Source organism: Lissotriton helveticus, chromosome 4_1 (assembly GCF_964261635.1).
Source record: "Lissotriton helveticus chromosome 4_1, aLisHel1.1, whole genome shotgun sequence".
Lineage (NCBI taxonomy): Eukaryota > Metazoa > Chordata > Amphibia > Caudata > Salamandridae > Lissotriton > Lissotriton helveticus.
This window is the reverse complement of record NC_136063.1, coordinates 1,220,181,596-1,220,201,574: the sequence shown is the minus strand read 5'-3', so window position 1 is coordinate 1,220,201,574 and position 19,979 is coordinate 1,220,181,596. Positions and strand designations below refer to the sequence as shown.

Here is a 19,979-nt window from a genome sequence, read left to right as displayed (position 1 = left end):
GCGTAGAATCCTCCTGCTTCACTGCGCCGTCCGTCTGGCGGGACTGACCACGTCCTTGTTGGCCACCACGTCCACGTCCACCCCCTCCTCCTCCACCGGTTTTCTGGGCCGATGTGTCCTGAAAGGAACGAGGAGAGCGTTGATCAGAACCCTGAAAACGATCAGGTGATTTAATCATCGCGCGGTCGCGCAAATCATAAACTTTTTCGGGTGGTGCAGGAGCTAGTATTGCAGGAAAAGGACCCTGAGTCTGCGTTGTCTGCTTCCCCTGTGTCTGTTTTTTAGGCCAATTTTGTTTCTTGGACTTGGGCTGGGCATCTGTCACTGCAGATTGTCCCAGTGGTTGTTTTTTCTCCTTCACTGGAAAATATTTCAGACCTCTACTTGTGCGGCCAATCGTTTTATAAGCGGCCACCACAATCCTTGCTAACTGGCGGGGTTTGTCGGCATCGGGCAGAGCAGCCAAAGCATTCGACACCTGAAAGTTAACTGCATCTCCTTTAACATTGGAGAGAATGAGATCACTTACAATCTCAAATGAACCACACAGGCGCATACCCAATTCAACCGCAGCCTCTGGACCGTGATCATTCTGAACACGTCGAACGATTTCAGGCAGGGCAGTCATAGACGGGGTGCCGAAGCACCTTGTATAAACTGCCGCAAATGTTTTTCCCCAGCTGTCACAGTCAGCAAGTTCAGGAGTAATATCCTTCGGGAGAGTAATCGTCAACATTCTATGTTTATCAGCAGGAGTGGAATTCGGAAAAACCGCTTCCAGTTGATCAAACTTCTCTGCTAGCCAGAATGGGAAGTCATCGTTGTCAACAGGACGCGCACCAAAAACCGAATTTACCATAACAGGATTGAGACGCATTCCGCCTCGTTCCATGGGAGCGATCACACCCACCTGGGGACCACCAGGAAGATGTCGACCGATGTATTGCACTAAAGCACGAATCACGGAAATGGAAACTACATGCAGCCTGCGAATTTCTATCAGGGTACAAGCCCCGTGATTCGGGTGCGGGGTAAAGCCACCCAGCGCAGGCCAATTAGTACCTGGAATCGAGAGTGGACCTAACCTCGCACGGGACAAAGAGTGGGGGAGGGCGCCATCAAACCAAACTCGATGCTGCCAATGATCAATAGGTATTTCCAAAGCTCTGTATGGCGTATATTCAGCCGGGACATCCGAGGCGGTGTAGGAGTGGTACAAACCAGAATTAGCGTCCACAGCCGGAAACGTAACCCAAGAGTAAAACAACTCGTAAGGAAACGCCGGATCTGCACTTACCACGAAAATCACAGCCATCCCATCTACTGGGACCTGGTACGTCTGAAGATGGTTGCGTACCGCTACGCGACTATGCTGCGCAATAGCCACCGCTGCCGCCATCACAGAATGGAAACAAGAACAAAGAATACTTTGTAGCACAACTGGGTAGTAATTCAAAGAAACCGTTTAAGTAAGAATCAAGCTTGAATAAAGACCTATTTCAAAAAATAGGTAGGTTTCACCAACACCCCGTTTTCCGGAAACGGACGTGAAGGGGTTAAGGCATGAACGATAAACTACTCGAGTGTCATGATATAAGACCACCGAAACCGTTGGGCGCCATGTTGCAGGGTTTCTGTACTCACACAGAACTGTGCACAGAGGAGTGGAACCTCGGCAAATTAGGATGTCCCAAAACTTACCTTAGCAACCAACTCACCCCTTACCGAGCTAGCTACAGTGTCTCATTGGACATATCAAACACCCAATGTTTAGACAAACCAGAACATGAACTTACAGTACCTCAGGGTACGTGGGACTCATGAACACTCTTTCGTTATATTATCATTACAAACCAGAACATGGAGTAAAGAAGACACATGTGCATTTGAAATGTTTATTTACTAATGCCGTCTTCTCAGGCGCAGTATCTTTGATAATACAAGTATACTTATTATCAGTAGCAAAATTATCAGCATAGTTACTAAGACATAAAAAGCGAATGGTGACAGCATGTTAACATGCTGTAATGAATAAGAGTTAACAACACTTATATCTCACCCTCCCTAACACATATATTATATTATTATCTAAGAAGGTCTCTTTGGGTTGTTTTAGGGCGGGCCCATACCTTAGTGTCCTAGCATGAAGGAATCACATCAGCATACACCAGCTCTCTCTGCATGTGCACCGCATCAAGTGTGTTAACAATTCTCGTGCAAAGCAATATCAATCCCGCCTCAAGCCCAAGTTGGCAAAGGCTGCACTTGTGTTATGACTATGAAGGCGTGGAGATCAGACCTCATAACAATTCCATATCGTGTTGCTCCTGAAACTTCAGCACTCTCCGTGCAGACATGTTTTATTAAACAAAGCAGATATCAGAGCAATAACATATTATTCTCACATTCACCACGGCAAACCACTAGGTTGAAAGCTAAGTCAACAATTAAGGGTCGTGTGCAGAAGTTGCAAGAAAGGAAAAATGGCGTTTAAATCTAAAATGTACCTATGCTAACTTAACACGAAATATGGATATATAGGAGCTATACAACACCGCCATGCTCACATTTCCGGTCACCTAAAAGACCTCCACTGGCTCCCCGTCAACAAAAGAATAACGTTCCGTCTCCTCACCCACGCACACAAAGCCCTCTACAACCTAGGACCCGAATGCCTCAACACGCGCCTGTCCTTTTACACCCCCACCCGCCAACTACTATCGTCCAATCAAGCCCTCGCCGCTCTTCCACGCATCCAAAGATCCACCATGGGGGGAAGATCCTTCTCCTACTTAGCGGCCAAGACCTGGAATTCTCTCCCCACCGATCTCCGCCTTACACAGAACCACCTCTCCTTCAGAAAACAACTAAAAACTTGGATATTTGATAAGTAAAGCACCCCCCCTCCCTCAAGCGCCTTGAGACCCTCTGGGTGAGTAGTGCGCTATACAAATTTCTGAACTTGAACTTGAACCCTACAGGGTTTCAGGAGTGGGGGTATTGGGAGTTTTTTGGTTTGACAAATTATAAGGCATGCCAGTTTAGGACAGGATGACACGGGGGTTGTTTGCGGGACCTGGGAGGGGTGGGGAGTCCATGACGGGCAGAATCACCCTTCCGGGGAGGGGGTTACAGGTGCAGGATGGGGGTGTGGTAGACGGGAGTGCGATGGATGGAGATGATGGAGGAGTTTGGAAGTGAAAGGGGGAAGTGAATGGTATACGTGAAAAGGTCGTGGTGTGAATTGGGAGTGGCTATTGGAGTACGTGAGTGGATGATGGTTGAAAGGCAGGATGTTTGGGGGATTGTTAATTGTTAATGATGTTATGTTGATTTTGGCTGTCATGCCTGTCCCCTTTTACGCTAACTGATGCGTGGATTGGTTATTGCGCGACTCACCCAGTGCCAGCGTGTGACACATGATATTGGCTCCCATCACACGGTATCCCAGTGAGGAGCCGATATCACACGGTGGCAGGGAAATAGAGGTTTTCCAGCTTGTTTTCCGAGGCTTTGAAATGCCCACGTCCATTAAAGGACGTGAAAACACCCCACAATATCGCACAAGCCTTAGCAAGCTTTTTTTTGGGGCGGAGGGGGCTTGGCGCAGAATGGAGTTCAAAAGTGTGTCGTAGGTACTTCTCGGCACGAGTCCCAACCCCTTTCAAGGCCCCACCCCCCTCCTCACACTGTGAGATTGTTCTGCAAGTTGGCAGGTATGTTGTAATATGCTTATTCCTGAATTATAGGAGTAAGCCAGGAATATCCCCGGCTTCCTCTTGACTTCAGGAATAAGCCAGGTGCTGCTAGAGCAGGTCACAAACATTCTTAGCAAAATGTCTGTAACCAGTGCTTGAAATGGAAAAATAGAAGTGCAGGTACTCTTTACCAGAGTACCTGCTTGTTTCAGAGAAGTACTGGTACTATCCAATTAAACGTATAGTATTTCTCTTGAGAAGTGCCGGTACTCTCCCTCCCAAAATAAAGCGCCAATACTCTGTACCAGACAGTACTGGCCCATTTAAAGCACTGTCTGTAACCCATACCAGGTGGAACTGAATGCGGCCTAACTGCTAGAGCGGTCTACCTCAAATGTAGGGAACCGGGTTCGAGTATCACCAGGGAATCTCGACATCCTGTCATTCTGAACAAATCTCTTAGTTTCCCCATGCCAACGATACCTTCACGTTGAGTTTACGCTATATAAAACTGCCTCCTACCCCCAAAAAAAACATTGGGCTGGGGCTAAAGACTAGATTTGAACCCAATACGGACAATGAAAATATGTGCTGATAATGTTGAAAAAAGAAGCTATGTCTTTAGAATAATAATTTGAGGAATGCCAAATAGCTAAAATAGCTAAGATTGTATCTGCCACATCAGAGTATTCGTTCTGGGAACGGAGCCAACCTCCTATTTCTGAGAGATATATGAGGTGGAGAAGGAAAGAGTTGGGAACAGCTGAACAGGATCGACAAGTTTGTCTGATGAACTTCACTTTTTACGGGTAGACAGAAGGGCAGAACATCTGTCGATAAAAGGACGAGGGAAGCCCAAAGGAAAACGTGTAACAGGGGGGGGGGGGGGGTGCAGAGCAAAAACAAGAGCCCCCAGGAGAAAAGGTAGAGAGAAGGATAAGACACAGCAGGAAGTAATGATGAAACAAACGAAAGTTAGGGGGTTTGCATGAGATGAATTATTTGACGAATGCAATGTACAACACTGTTACGGGAGCCGAAAGAGCCCCTGGGAGCCAGATGTTCTACAAAAGCATTAATCGGAATATATATTTCAGTGGATTAGTGTAAATTACCTCCTCCGTTTGAATACGACAGTGTGCTATGCCCATTGGGGCTACACATACAGTAGTTTATTTATTTTCGTTAGCTCATTTTCTTACTCCTGCACAAGTGAATCATGGCGATTGAAGAGTAATAAAGAAAGTGAATGCATTAATGAATATTAATTTCACAATAATGTTAAGGAATCTAACAGAGCCCCTGGGAGCGAATTGCCTTACAATAATAACAATGTATGTGTAATTGTCTGATAATTCTTTGAAAGTACTTTCCCCATTTGATTGTGGCAGTGTATGAAATCCACTAGGGCTAGACGAATGGTATATAAATGTATTTATTTTGTTAACTTTTTTGAAACTTTCTTATTGCTTATGAGTAAATCATGCACATTGGGGAGCTATGGAAGATCTTGAATATATTAAAGAATATTAATAATTTTTTGGGAATAAATTAATGTATGTCATGTTATGTTAATTTTTTGTTAGAAACAAATTACTGTTAGATCATGAAGGTTTCTGGGATATTCCTTTGGTATAAATACATGCAAACAAATGGATTTTGAAGTATTTATTTGTATGTCAATAGCATGTGATGGTTTTAAAAAGAAGTTTCACAATGGGGCTAACTATTGTGATCAAGGCTACATGGATAGCCACAACGCATTGAGCCAGTGTTGTGGTGGTGGACCAGCAAACAATTTTGAGCACAAATGGAAGGGGGCTAGTGCCTCTTTTTGAATGGAGAGTGGAGGATGATGTGGTAAATTACCAAGCACTGGCAAACCCCAGAATGGACAGGCACCATTCCAGATCTGGTGCTTTCGGGTATTCGCTGAAATCGAGACTTGGAATACGAATAAATATATATATTACCCAGTAGCAGCTGCCACTGGGTAGAATGCAAAAAGAACAGATGATGGAAGGAATGCTCAATAAATTGAACATTTACCCCCAGTCACAGTTCTGGGTTAAATCCATTTTTTTTGCTCGTCGCGCCATTCCAGTTTGTATCCAGCCATATGCAAATCAGTCTTGACCCTGCTCCCCATGAGAACAGTCCAGCCCAAACTGCCAAGCCAGGTCCTTTTTGGCCTGGAAACAAGCATCCTGGGGCCAGTTTCAGGGTATCACACCTCATCACCCAGGCTAGCTTAAATCCAGTGACAGTGAGCACAGGACCCACGTCTGGGCATACCTTTCCCACCTATGCTGCCAAAAGCAAAAAGAAACAAGCATTTGCAATGCAATAGGCCATGCATTTGCAAAAGCTTAAGCTATGGGTATTGTAATTGACAATGTGTTTTATTTGTAGGTTTTGATAATTAACACATAAATAAAAGTCATTGTCATGTACAATGCCAATAGCTCAAACTCTTGTAAATGCAAGACCTATTCAAAGAAGGGGCCGCCATTGTCCCGGGCTGCTTAGAAACTGAAAGTGTGGATGGTGCGCTGAATGTTGCGGGAAAGCATGTCGTGCCTGCACTAGGAGAACTTATTTAAAGAAAATAGTGCTTACAGACTAAAAAAGACTCACTGTGTAACAACCGACGTAAAAGGGCCACTCCTCATGGGAGGTTACGAATGTAGACAAGGCGGTACCAAGATGTCTAATAATGAATCATAAGCCAGCATTTATGAAGGACAATGACAAACATATGCGGAGAGCGGGTGGGGCTTCTATGCCATACACCAATACAGCATGGCTTGCAGAGCAGCGCATTTGCTGCCCAGGCTCGACCTAAAAATGATGGACATAATGCTGGCCCACCCCTGAATCCAAACAATTTAAACTAATAATTAAAAAAAATGTAAACACTCTGCCAGCGTTTTTCTTCTTTTATACTGCAATCCCACCAGAGAAAAAAAAAATTGGGCCCTCATGGGTTGGTGTGTCTGGCACACACTCTCCACCCCCCAACCCCACACCAAGAGGGCTAGGGGACAGGGTATCTATACAAGACATCATTATAGCTGCTTGAAAGAGAAAAAGAGAGGGGGCTGAGTCCCTGAGTCCTGCAAAGGCGGCCTGCAACATTTTCTCTCATGTTGTAGCCGGCCGATCAGAGCACTCGCTCCCGCAGGAGCAAGTTGGCCCAAGAGAAAAAAAAATCCCCCTAGGCCAATCAGAACACTCAAAAGTGGCGCTGGAACCCAACCACCCAGATATACAAATATTTTTGATCCCCAATTTCTCAAAAACTACTGAATGGATTTACAGCAAATCACAAATAGCACATTTTCTGGACCAAGACCTAATCCTGCCAAATTAGGTGTAATTCCAGTCAGCAGTTTTTTGTGCTAGCGCTGTTAAAAAACATGCTAAGGCAGATCCTACACAACGGAATTACATTTTTACTTGTACCCAAGGTAACAGCTGCCGCTTCTCTTAAATTAGGTAAATCATTTTATTGGAGTGGGCAGTGGCAGAAGAGTGCCGACTCTGGAAGGCCCGCTCTGACATTAAAGTAGAACGAGATTTGGAGCTCTAGAGTGCCATGGTGGACTGTCTGGGAGAGGATAACAGCAGTAATAGTTAGTTCTGCTTCGAAGTCACCTGGGAGGGGTATGGTGCAACCGTTGATGCCGCGCATTAACTGCTGATTTAGCTGAACTCTAGTAGACCCGGAAGCTGCCCCCATGTCCCATGCTGTGGGCCAGACATTTCTGGAGTTTTGAGACAGTGTCCTACACTGTGATGGTTGCCAAGTCGGAGTTACACCTTAGTCCCTCCTTTAGATCTGGGTTACAAATGTTGGTTTGACGTGGGCTCCTCAGTTAATGCGTGAATGTGTTTGCCTGTACCTCCCTCTCTACCCCCTCCAGGGACTTATGGATCATTCCTCCTGGTCGCACCCCACGGGCCGAGATGATACACAACTGCTGCTGCACTGTTTAATTGAATCTGTGTTTTGCTTCAGGGAGTTACTGTATTGACTATGCCCTTACTCTTTTCGTTAATTGTAATGCATACCATCTAATGGTTTAAATAAGAATAAACAGATTTTTCTTTAACTTGGTTTAAATATCTTTGATTTCATGGTAGCAAGTTATTTACTAGCGTACAAAACAAAAAGCCAGTACATAGTTTATTACATTTATCACTCTTATTATTATAGTTTCAAAAATGTTTCGGAGACAGTTCCTAAAAAACATTATCCAGAATAATTATCACAGTAATGCACATTTTACATTTGTAAACTAATTACTACTATTTTATTACTACTCCTATTAATAACATTACTAGGATTGTTCTTCTGATAGATGTTAATGGTACTTGCAACACTGGCCTTTCAGTGTTGATAGTATTTGTTGTAGCCAACCACCTATTTGAGATCTCCGCATCCTTACCCGCACTTCCAAATGTCCCGATGCACTGTGTATATACTCTATCATCATTTCAGCAAGCCTGTCACTCGAGCATGAAGGCTTGACAGGACGAAATAGAAAGGCACAGCGCATTTCACAACTGGCGGCTATTATCTTGTTGTCGCCTTGTTATTTCTAGTGGCTTGCTTACGTTTACACGTCTCCTCTCTATTTTATTACATGCTGCAGCACTGCCTGGTGTGATTACAAAGTAGAGAAGTAAAGGCAATGTGAAACAAGTGTAAACAAGCATTTACAAATTCATATACACTGATTTTATGTGCCAATACAGGCATTCACAAATGCAGTTTACAAGCACTGCATGCTCAAATGTGGTTCTCACTTTAAAGCCTGCACTATTTGCTTTGTCAATGCAGGGGTATGAGAAGAAAAAAAAATGAATGCTCTCTCTATAAAATGCATAAAGGAAAATATGCCAAACAACCTGATGGCTGGGTGTACTTTTCATATGTAAATACTCCCTCATGTATGCCAATGGAAGCACTTCCTAGAGAGTGGAACAATACACCAACCAGTCAATAGCATGAAGGGGGAGAGTAACACTCCTTAGGGTGTAGCCAAAGCCCACTCCATTGTTTTACAGAATTGATAACAATATGCCCAGTAGACAGACCGCTGTGGTGTGCACATGTTAAACAATATATGTTTCCCCTTCACCCTCGGTGAGAGGGACTAACTGGGCATCGAGTTGAGCATGATCGGAGCATGATCTGGAGCTGCTGCTCCAGGTTGAGCCTTGTTCTTTTACTCCGTTGCCCAGCGTCGGATTGGTAACGCGAGCATTCGGGCAATGCCCCCGGGGCCGGTGTCCGAGTGCTGCTGTGGGCCTCTTGTTTGAGCAGTCTGGGGGCCATTTGGGCTGTGTCTATTGTTCGAATACAGCCAGAGGCCCAGTGGGTGTCTGAGTGGCCATTCTAGAGGCAGATGGGCGCTCATTACCTCCATTTAGCAAGAGGTGTCACTCCCTTTGTCTCGCTGGCCGGCCCATTAATGTGTGCACATACTGAGTGGTGGCAGGGGGCCTGAGTGGAAGTGGCCTAACTTGTTTCACCACTGTAAACTTAACGCGTGAATTTTTTTTTATCCCCCACTCCTAAAGTTTTTTTTTTATAAGATTACGCCAAAGCAGTGATTTGAGGAGTGATTATGCAAATGTGGGACGATTTTTTTTTTCCGTGCCCTGGCCGATTTTCAATCCCAATCCAACCCTGCCGTTGCCTACTTCCATGTACCAGTGAACAACCTCAGCAGCAGTTCAGAGAAAGGGCCACAGGAGGATCTGGCGGACAATAAAAGCTCTCGGATCCGTTTTGCATGAAAGAACCGGCATGATAGAAATGATTGTAAATGATCCAGAGTAGAAAAAAAGGACCTAACTGAGCAACAAAAGTAGCAAAAATGCAACAGGACTGACACTACAATCCGGAGGCCAAAGGTTCATTGGAGCAGAATGTGTGCTGGAGCTGCAAATGTTTAGAGTGAATGCAGTGAGCACCCTAGTGAAAACAGAGAGCTGATTTGAGGTACTAGACAAATTGATGAGAAGAACCCACCTTCGAGTGTTGGTGGTGCTAGCAGATACCCACAAAGTGCAGATCAGAGATCTTTTATGGAAGTTCTGGTGGGGCTCTTGGACATCCTGCTCGAACGGGATCAAAGGCTGCTATACAGGCACATACACTCGCCCCCAGATCAGAAACATGGGGGGACATGGTGAGGGTTCATTCAGTTGAAAGGAAGGAGAGCATTTTGAGGCCAGACATGCAAAAGAGACTAGGTTTGTGGGTTGATACTCACGGCATGCTTTCTGGGCCTTAACCTTGCAACACTGGCGAGGAAGAGATCGGTGATGAGCATCAAGTAAGAATACTACGCGAAATTAAGTCAAGCTTCAGTGAGTTATCTGGTGTGCCTAAGAACAGAACACAGAGGGGAGAAAGTCCAGTTTTCTCTGCTTTCCCTGTCTCCACTTGGGCTCATAGATGAGCTGCTCCGTTTACTTATTTGTTGAAAATGTAGGTAAATTCCTACTTAGGATTCATAGCAGAAGTCTCTCTTGGCATAACTGATCTGTTTGCTTGATTTTTATGTTTGCTAGGCACAGCTGCCCATTTCAGTTTCCTCCATTTGGATCAGTGACCAACTTCATTATTTTTATCTTATTAACTGTTTGTCCAATTCACAAACTGCGTTGTGTAGTATGCAACGTAGTACTATGCTAGTACTACTCCAATACTAAAAAAATACTATTAAAAAACTTCAACCAGAAACCTCAGCCTCTCCTATCTTTTCCATACACAGATCTCTGCCATAGGGGCAGAGATCTTCACACACATCGGTGTATGTTTTAGCTGTAAATGCAGGACAGACAAGTGGGAGTGGCTGGAAAATGGGAATACTCTTTACTAAATGGAAGAGGTTTAGGAAACTTTTAAGAGGGGGTTATAGAGAAACATGGTAATACAAACAAACACCCACAAAAGAGTAAGGCCATTCCTAATCAGAGCACAGTGCTCGTGTGCTCATGATGAGCTCAGCTCTGCATTAGCACCGGAGCACCGTGGCTCATGACGAGCTGAGCTCGTCATGAGCATGCAAGGGGTTAAAGTTACTACAGCCCTAAAGGTGTCAAAACAGGTGTAAACTAAATTTGCTCAAGCCCTGCTTTGTCGTAAGCCAAGCACCACATATTGCAACTCACAAGTAATGCAAGACACACTCATAGAAAACAAGGAAGGCAGGGGAAAAAATAACACTCCATAGAAACTAATGTTACATTTAATTATTTGGACATTAATTATGTATTTTAGTGTTAAAAAAATATAATATTACTTAATTTTAAAAATGAAACGACATTTTTAAAATAGTAATTTGAACTTTTAAAACTATTAAAAATAAAAAGAATTTAAAGCAATTCAACAACGTTCATCAAAATGTATTATATCATAAATATTTGTGAAGGTGGCTTTTTGTGTTATTGGCGAAAAATGTATAATTTAAATATATTTAAATTCATTATGAACACATTTTGTCTGATGAGTTAATATGCTAAAAGATTGTATTTTACTAGTTCTAATTCAATACTTAGTATACATTGAGCTATATTTATTTTATACATTCAAATCTTTTCTACAAAGTTACTAGTAGTAACTTTACACTCGTAGATCCGGTTATAACCTCAAACCCCCTTAAATCGGGTGGGGAATTCTCTACAGGTTCTCCACCCGATTTGAGGGGGTAGATACATGCAAGTCTGTACCTACGTGTAAATCTACCCTTGGAAATTGTGAGCAGCAAAAAACTGTAGTGTAACACCTCGGTGTTGTAGCAAATATACACAAGTAAATATAAACATGTATATTTACGTTTGTGAATCGTTCCTAATTTGTTTTATGTTTCTACTACTCAACATATTTAAAACTAATAATGGCAGAATATGTATTCCACAAATGCTTATGACATAACATTACAGAAAAAATACTATACTGTTGCTGAAGATTCAGATTAATAAGCTCAAAATTGATGTTTTTTTCTCTTCACGACCCAGAGGAAAATAATGCCTTTGCTTCCGTTCTCATGTTGTGAGGAGGTAGCACAAGTGATGTGTATTGGAGTACGGATTCATGCTGTTTGGGGGTATTAAAGTGAAACAGAGAGGGAACACCACATAGAAAAAGAGGTTTCCTCAACAAGAGGGGTGGTTGGAGATGTCTGAGAAAGGAACAGAGAGCCTCTTAATATCTAAGACTCAAATATATAAGCAACACTAGATAATTTTTTACTTTGAGAGTAGAATATTCGAGATTGTATAGGTCAGGTTTGGACTGAGATAAAGATCACACTATGCTGGAAAATATTTTTTTGTCAGACAGAGATGTTCATCAAGGGAAAACAGGTTATACTACAGTACGTATAAAGCATGTTAGAAACAGCCATGAAGTTTTTTTTGTCTTTTAGATGTCTGCATATACTGGCAGGTTCTAAGATGATTTCTATATTCAGGAGCTAAAAACAAACTCCAACAAAAGTACTTTTAGTTTCCACCTAAGACACTCAGTGGGTAGGGCATCTCCTCACCGCCTAGAAGACACAAGTTTTTTAACTGCCTAGAAACTCACTGGAACAGCCAGGTGGTGTGTGCTAAGCTGTACAAGAAACACAGGTTATGGCATTATTAAAGCCAACATTTTGCTTGCTTGTGTTTAGTGTGCACACATGGCAATTGCTTAGTCAATAAAAATATCTCCGCTTGCAAGTAAATACCAAAGCATTATAAATATAAATGTAATGCCGTCCTCATTGATCCAGGAGATGCTTGAACACTACTACATCTGCTTTGCACCTTGCTCTCAGTGGTTCCCATATGGTTTGATAAAACCAGGCCATGTTTGCTTTGTAAAATAGACTAGCACTGGCAAAGCCAGCAGGTATGTGTTTCATGCGGTAACACGTTCTTAACATTAGCAAGTTACAGCGAGACACATGGGAGGGAGGGAGCCAGCAGACAGAGAGGGCTACAATTGATAAGTTATTTCCTCACTCGGTTCAATGCGAGCTCTCGAGTGGAGGCGAAATGACCTAAGCAGTCAAAAGTATTAGGTTAGAAATGAATAAAACACTGGGCTAAGCCAAGATATGAAGGACAAAATCTCAAGCCAATGACAAAGAGGCTGGTCTCAGAAAGCAGACGATCAAAACAAAGAGCCCCGAAGCCCAATATATGGATATTGTTGGGAACAGATCTATCAGACAGCAGCACTGCCAAAAAAAGAATTAAAAAACAAGAAGCACAATTCACCAGCACCAATTTTATGCAAATTAGCAGTGATCAAAAACAAACAGCACCACTAGCCCACGGTGTGCGGCGGTCTCTACACGATACCGCCTGACACAGTTTAAATATCTTCACCAAGCGTATTATACGTGGATCAGACTATGGCAGATGGGGGTTATCCAGTCCCCTGCTTGTCTGCAGTGTGAACAAGAGGACGGGACGATCTTGCATACAGTTTGGAGTTTCACTGTGTTGCAACCCTTTTGGTGTAGAATTAGGTCTTGCCTAAATGAGGTACTTTCTTGGGTACTCCCACTGGACCCGCGACTCTTCCTTTTACACAGCACAGACGACATTAGGGGAAATAAGTATAAGCAATATTTACTGTTTTTAGCTCTCACAATCGCTAAGCAAGATATCGCACAAATGTGGAAAGGGACATCTTCCCCAACAGTAGGCAAATGGAAGACCGAATGGGACAGATGTATGGGGGCGGAAATAGCAGTATTTCTAGCTCGTGGCTGCCCCATTAAACATAGGAAAATTTGGACCCGATGGGCAATGTATAGTGGAATAGAGCTGCCCCCCCTGCCACCCACGGACCCCTTATAAGTGACCCAATATTCCCAATGCTAACAGACCGGACAATCCCACACTGTATGATAATGGCTCACCCTGTTCATGTCATATAATTTTGTCTTGAGATCTAGTACTGTCTGCAGTTTGTTTAAGTTGTACCACCTGCATGTTTGGCAGGTGTTGGAAAATGATCAAAATGTCGGAAATTCAGCAATGTCCAGCGCCCTTTTTTCCCCTACAGGCCATTTTATTTTTAAAATTTTATATAGCGCTAGTTAAACCCGTAGGTATCAGAGCGCTTCACATACACACTGTGAAAAACGGAAAGGTCTTACATTACATAGGAGGCTGACAGTGAGTAAGCAAACCACGGAAACAAATATAGCATGAACAATAAATAACTGTGCAACGGAGGGTGAGAGAATAAAAATGAAAACAAGGTGAATTAGCATAGTCTGTTCACTAACAAACCATTGTAGGGCTGTTGCCCAACTTTCAAGTGAATAACCTAATGAAATCTGTTGTTAAAAAAAACCAAAAACACTGCATCAACCCTTTACCTTAAACTGGTCCCAACAGAACAACCACTTACTTTATGTATTACAAAAAATGCATGACAGACCGCCATACATTGGGTAATAGTGAATGAAGGCCTGCATAAAAATACATTAGTGTTACCTGCAGATTGCTAGCAAAGGTTACTGCCAACAATCCAGATTAAGAGGAGCCAGCCAGGCAAGTTGAGAGGTATGTATGAACAGAAAGCAGTAGTTCTTTGCCATGCAAAAACGTGAAGGCAATTTGAGATCTGCACCCTGCTTTGGCGTCCCTTACTTTTAAGCCATATTGGACAGACTTGGATGTAATTTCTGAATCAGAGGCCTGATTCAAAGACCTTTCTTCTAAACCTAGGTGTCTCCCGAGGCTCAGGGGTGAGTTGTTCCTGGCTGAATGTCGAGGCTTAGGAAATATGAAAAAAGCATGAAAAATAAGCTTTAGAAATGAAAATATTTTTCCAGCAGTAAGAATCTCCTACGTCTGAAAATACATGAGCAATATAAAGATAGGCCAAAAGTAATGCAAAACTACTGACAGAAAATACTATGTAAACCAGGTCCAGGTGTTTTAGGAGCCCATTGTTTTCAATTTCTTACAAGCTGCCCCGGATATAAAGTCTAAAATTAGGGATTTAAAGAAATAAAACATTTAAATAAAAGCCACAGATCATTCTTTTTTTTTTTTTTTTTTTTTTTTGAAAACCTTTATTGGACAGAGAAAGCTCACAAATACGGGCCTACAACCCACCAGGGCTGGCCACCACATAGCAAACGTATCAGGAGTCATACACCAATTGTCACAGTATACAAAGGCAACAAGTCAGGGGAAAGAACAGGCATCGTAGAGCAGTCTAAGGAGCAAACAAATAGAAAGGTAGTTTTCTTTTAAAAGGAACGGGTATGAGAGGTCAGGAGCACAGCGGGCCGGGAAACAAACCAGAGGGGCGGGGTCGCGGCGGGCAGCCACACAGCGATCTTAAAGACACAGGAGAAGCAAGTACGACAGAGGTATACCAATAAGTACCGGGCAGAACCACGAGCATGATGAAAGACAACTGCGCACCCTGTCCACTGCCCGCCCACCGCAGCCACCACCCATCCCACCAATCAGCACAATAAAGGACCCAAATACCAAAGCAATACGAAACGCACCCCCAGGTAGAAGAAAACCCCACAAAAGGGGAGGGGGAAGGGAAAAGGGGAAAAAGGAAAGGAAGGGACCCCAACCCAAGCACCCGCCCCCAGGTGACAAAACAGGAAAAACGAAAGTCCGGTACAAAATCGATCACAAAATAGGAAAACAGACATAGCAAATCCCCATCTTTGCAATACCGGAGAAATATACCAGAAAGACACCAGGGGGAAAGACGGCGAGACAGAGCCCCGAAAAAGGGGATACACAAGGGCCATAGAACCAATAAGGGAGAAAAAGAGGAGGAGACAGAGGCTCCCTCCACAAACAACAACAGACCCTCCCACCCACCCCACAGGCCCACCCTACACCCCTGCAGAGGGCTACGGCCTACCCCCCGGCAGCGTGCCTGTCGCCCTAAATAGAACCCGAAATGTAGAAGAAAGAAACAGGCTAGAAACAAAGACAAAAGGGAAGGGACAGGGGAAGGAGAGAACAGCGCACACGGGGGGAGGGCGAAAAACAGGATCATCTGCTTCCATCCCGCCACCTGCCACAAGGGAGGAGTAGAGCCCACGGAAAGTCAATGATATTAGGATAAGTTTCAGGAGTCTCAAGAAAATACACAACATTACAACAGCACTTGTCAGTCACATATCAAAAGAAACAAGACTACCGCATATAGAAATAGTTTCAGCCCTGTCCGCTTTTGTCCAAAGTTGTAACCATCCGAACAAACAAAGAGCAAACAGTGAGGGACACAGGGCACAGGAGTAAGTTCCGCGGCAGTCCTAAGAAGAAACGTGAAAGAAAATACTGAAGGTCCAGGAAAGGCATAGCACAACAGTCGCATCGCAGGCTGAGTTCCAAGGACAGTGCGAACGAGACAAGCCCAGCCGGGCCGGCACAGGCTTTTAGGCCGGGGTGTAGACGCGATGAGAAATTGAAAAGATCATCGGGGCCAGGCCAGGAGATAAGCGGACCGCGGACCAGGGGCCGAGGCAACCGAACAGGATGACAAGGAGCGCCGGAGACTTTCCGACCCAAGGATGCAGTCCCCGCCGGGAGCATAGAGTCCAGGAGCACACCAGCCGCAACCAGCAACGAGGAGGCCAAACCTGATGACGGGGGCCCGCACAGTTCAGAAGGAGGGTCCGCCCTCACAGCGGAAACAGGCGCCGCCACGGTAGTCCGCCAGGAGTTCAGTGCATCCAGGACAACTTGAAGCGTAGGAAAATCTGTACAAGATCCGACATCCGGGCCATGCGGCGGGCCCCCAGTGCTCGCCCAGGCCCGGCAGAGACTCCCAGGGCCGGCCGCCATCTTAGGAGCCCAGCAAGTCCTCGGTCTTCGGGGACCCCGGCCGGGGTAAGACCAGAGCAAAGGAAGGTCAGCCGAACTGCGGCAAGGCGCCCCAAGGCAGGAAGGAGAGCCAACAGAAGAAGGATGTCCGTCGGTCCCCCCGTGCCGCCGGCCCCGTTCTCCGGGCCCGGGCGGAAAAATTTCAAAATGGCCGGGCCGGGGAACAGAAGGGGGACCCAGCCGAACAATTGAGTAGGCTCTCCCGCGAGGGGCAGCGTTCGTACCTCTGGGCCCAGGCCAGTCGGGTCGCCAACGGGCACAGCCGGCCAATTCGCACATCAGCCCCCGCGTCCAGCTCCACAGCGCCAGCAAGGGCCGAGCATCATGTTCCGTAACGTCTCGGCGCCGCAATGAGGTCCGGCCAGTCCGCCCCGGAGGCTCCGAGCGGGATCGCTGCACAGGATCGACAGCACTCAGGATCACCGGAGCAACGGGTAAGTGTCGGCGAAGCGACTTGAATACCACACACAGCAAGTAGGGCTTCCCGGGGCAGGAGTAATACAGGATAAACGAAGAGAAGCAGGCGGTTGAACGGAGCCGAGCTAAAACGCGGCCATCTCGGTCGCGAGCTAGGCTCCTCCCCCCAGATCATTCTTCATGAGCTCATGTGTACAATAAGTCTCTCATCTTTGCTTCATTTCACTTCTGGAAAGTTAAAATCTCCTCGCCCTTCGCATTTCACTGTCTACAATAAGTAGCTGGGCAACCTGAATGCAAAATCTACAAACGTGGGACGTAAGCAGGTTTGTGATTTTTGTTACAGTCTCATGTGTAGTTTTAGTTCACACGCTACTCTCCTGACAGGATTCGTATCACAGAAACTGCCTAGAGGGGCTTTTTTTTTTTTGGTCTGTGATCACTTACATCATTATGTTACAGTGTTCCATTTTCGTCAGTTTATTTCTGTGATGGCATATGGGGTGGAATTTAGGTTACAACAGCAAATCAGCTTTTTTTTAATTAACATAAAACAGCACTTACCACCGCCAGTAAGAAAGGAGCGCGTCTTTACAAAATGCAATATGTCGCTTAGCAGCAACTCTGTGTAAATGGTCACAGATCCTAACAAAGAATGCTGTCCCCTCCCTGGACAGTCAAGGTACCCTGGCACCCGAGGTCCTGCTCCACTACCCAACTTACGCACACACTCAAATGCAGTATTTCCGTAGTACAGCTCCAGTCTGCTCCCACCATACAAATATTGTCGTTTTAAAAAATAACCACTCAAACAGAAATGGCGCCCAGCTCGGTCGCTTGTTAAGACTGTGAAGAGGCTCAACTGACGCTTTCCTTGCAGTTGGTATGCATATTTCCATAAATGATGCAGCACCTACAGCGCAGCGGAGAATTTCAAGCACGCCGTCGTAAATTATTCATTAGAAATGGCTGTAGCAATGTAAGTGACTTACTGCAACCAAGTGCTTCTTAACAGTAAAAGAAATGCTGCACAACACGGTTTTCTTGAGAACATAAAACAATAAAACTTTTTTTTTAAACTTTAAAAAGAGGCTGAGGTCTGAAACTCCTGCCTGAGGGCAATTCTAAAAGAAGGCTCCTTTTCGAGGCTACGGTGCTCGCCTCGGGTCAGAAGAACATTTCAGACATTTTACTGGAATGTGGACGACAGTCAGTTTCTTTAGGTAGAGAGACGATACTGATTTTTGTATTGGGTCACTACAGTCTTGACTACGACTTCGGATGCACGACAGTGCAGCTTGCTAAAAATAGGGGTGCTGCTAAAAAATGTGGGCAATTTATTTTATTTTATTTTATTTTTTGCATTTGTATGGCGCGCAGCTACCCAACAAGGGTTTCCCGGCGCCGGTGACAGAAATTAAGCAAGTTTATGAAGGAAGGTAAGTGATGGTGGATTATTTCTGGAAGAGCCAGGTCTTTAGCTGTTTTCTGAAGATGTTATACCTGTCTTCTTTCCGGATATGGGGGGGGAGTTTGTTCCAAAGTGTGGGCCCTATGACAGCAAAGGATCTACCTCCCATTCTTGCAAATTTGAACTTTGGGATGGAAAAGTTTGCAGCATTTTGCGAGCGTAGTGCTCTCGCCGGAGTGTAGGGAGTGGCGAGGGTTTGGAGATATTTAGGGGCGGTACCAAGCAAGCAAGCAAGTAACTACAGTGGCTGTAAAAACGCATATTTCATACAGGCAAAAGATGTAGTCCCATGCTTTGAAGATGGACCCTCTGAGAGGCTTGGTATTTCATCAGGCTGCACTAAGTGTTCTGGGACACGTCATTTGGATTTCTCATTGTGCACTTGGGCCCATTCATTTGAGTATGCGTACTAAAGAGTGACCAAAAATAAGGTTACCGAGTAACTGCATGTCACTAAGAACGCAATCCTGAACTATTTGCCAACTTAAAATGTCTGATAGTTGTATTCTTATTTCTCAACAATATAACTGATTGGAATAAACACAGGTTACAGGGCTTGGTCAGCGAAACGCCAAAGGCTGGAACATTGTACTATTGTAGATTTCTAGTGACCTTAGCAAAAGGACCTCGGTTAGGTAACATGAATGCCAAGTGGTTGTAAACCAGAAAGAATTAGAGATAAGGGGGTTAAGCCATTCGAAAGAAACATCCAGCACGACTGAACCCAGCCTGGAAAGAGGGACTAAAGGGCCAGATGTACGACTGTCTTTTGCAGTCGCAAACAGAACATTGGCCGTTTGCAACCACTAACAAGCATTTGCAATGCAATAGGTCTCGCAGTTGCAAGAGTTTAAGCTATTGGCATTGAAAAGGAGAATGCCTTTAATTTATATGTTTTAATAATTAACACATAAATAAAAGGCATTGACATGTACAATGCCAATAACTGAAACTCTAGGAAATACGAGACCTATTCAAAGACGCGGTAACCATTGTCCCGGGCTGCTTAGAAAGTGAAAGCGCGCATGGCGCGCTGAATGTTGCAGGAAAGCATGCTGTGTCAGCAGTAGGTGAAACTCATTAAAGAAAATAGTGCTTATAGACTAAATAAGACATACCATGTAACAACAGAAGTAAAAGGGCCAGTCCTCATGGGAGGTTACGAATGAAGAGAAGGCGGTGCTAAGAAGGGACTAACAAGCCTATTAATGAATCAGAAACCAGCATTTATGAGGGACAATGACACAAGCCAATGACAAATATGGGCAGAGAGTGGGCGGGGCTTCTATTCCATACACCAATACAGCATGGCTCTCAGAGCAGTGCATGCGCTGCCCCGGCTCTACCTAAAAAGGGTTGTGGCATGTACAAACCCTATTTTGCGAGTGGGTAACCTATTGCTGACTCGCAAAATAGGGTTTGCGAGTCACTATTAGGAAGGGGCATGTTTGGCAGCGAAAATATTTTCCAAGAACAGGCAGTGCGTGCCCTTAAAAAAA

General features: G+C 44.6%; 1 protein-coding gene across 1 annotated transcript in view; it reads right to left on the bottom strand.

The window, feature by feature from the left end:
* Window positions 1-19,979, bottom strand: part of LPCAT1 (lysophosphatidylcholine acyltransferase 1) — a 585,759-nt gene that overhangs the window by 534,878 nt on the left and 30,902 nt on the right. The gene's annotated exons all lie outside the window — the stretch shown is intronic.